Source organism: Pteropus alecto, unplaced genomic scaffold, assembly GCF_000325575.1.
Source record: "Pteropus alecto unplaced genomic scaffold, ASM32557v1 scaffold21, whole genome shotgun sequence".
Classification (NCBI taxonomy): domain Eukaryota; kingdom Metazoa; phylum Chordata; class Mammalia; order Chiroptera; family Pteropodidae; genus Pteropus; species Pteropus alecto.
Genome location: NW_006436282.1, coordinates 22063822 through 22065433, shown reverse-complemented (window position 1 = coordinate 22065433; position 1612 = coordinate 22063822).

Sequence of the window (1612 nt, the reverse complement as noted above, 5' to 3'; positions counted from 1 at the left end):
GGTGATGGTGTAACAGGTGGGGCCAGGGTAGGGCCTGGGTGGGGCACACCAGCATCGACTGCAGTGTGGCCAGGGGGGCCTCTGTGAGGTGACATCTGAGGCAAGGGTTAAGAGAGTGAGCCTAGCAGGTATCTGGGTATCTGGGTGAGCGTCTAAACGGCAGAGCTAACGCCCTGAGATGGCAGAGTGGCTGGTATGTTACGGGGACTGTGTGTGTGCGTGTGTGCGTGTGTGCGCGTGCACACACGTGCGCACAGGATGTGCATGCCTGCGGGCATAGTTGCTGTTTGCGTAAGTGTCTAGGTGCACACAGTGGACATGTGTGCCTGCAGGTGTACGTGTGAGCAGCGAGTGTGTTGTTTGTGTAGGCATGTGTGTGTGCACGAGGCAGGGGGACAAAAAGAGAAGGGGAGAGCTGCAGAGCATGGGGGCGGGAGGCCGACGGCCTCAGCCCGGGCCCTGGGCGACTTCCTGTGCGTGTCACTGTGGAAGAGCAGTCGAGAAGAAGGGCTCGCTGGAGATCAGAACCACCCTCAGGCCTGAGCCTCGGCTTAGAGGGCTTTGTAAATAATGCCCCGAATAATTAAAAAGAAGCTGCTTGCTCCCCCTCCTCCTGCCTCCAGAGAGAAATATTCATCTGCAAATAAATGAAAACCAAACCCAGCAATTTGCATGACTTCAGCACTCAAGCTGTACGAAGCTGCCAGGTCTCTTCAAGATGCTTGTGGACGGCGATGTAGTTATGCTAATGAGCTGCTCCAGGGGCAGCCCTGAGAGCTGTCTCCTCTCTGCACTGTCCCCACAGATGAGGCGAAGGGGACTGTGGGGTTAATGAGGCCCCCATTCATCTCTGAGTCATGTTTCTGTTGGGGATAGGAGGCTGTCTATGTGGACTGTTCACTCCTTGGGTCTCAAGCTCCCCTGGCTCCATGTGGCCTCTGGAAGCTTCCATTTACATTTGGGGACTAGCGAGAAGGCTTTGGCTGATCTACACTGCGGGGAAATGTGCTGGCATTAGATGAGCTGATGTAACAGACTTCAAAATGAAAAAAAGGCTATGCAAATTCAAGGTGGAAATACATTATGCAACCTAAAATTATCAGCAGAAGCCAGTCTGAGCCCCGCTTCCAGAGAGAAACCACCCGAGGTCCCAAGTTTATCGTCCCTGGGCAGCCGGGTCTCCCCAGGAGAAGGGGCCGTCTTGGTAAGCACGAAGAGGAGCCCTAACCAGAAGGGCCTGTGACAGGCCATGGGGCCAGGCCCCCACCTCGGACAGGACCCAGTGGCCTCTGCCCTAGGCTAGCTGGTGGCAGTGGCTCTGGCCCAACTACTGGCTACCGCATGGCCAAGACACCTCGTACATGAAAGCCAGGGGGACTCTTGGGGTCCAGAAGGGGGGATGTGTCCTGCCTTCCAGGGGTTTGTGTCCTGCCCACCCACATACAGGCTTTCCAGGTGGTGGCCTCGCCACACTGAGAACCAAGGACCCCATATTGTCCTGGCAAAGGCCCAGGGAGGAGAAGGAGTTGGATCTCTCTCTCTTCTCTCCCAACCCCCACCTCTCTCTCTCTCTCTCTCTCTCTCTCTCTCTCTCTCTCTCTCCACCTCTCTC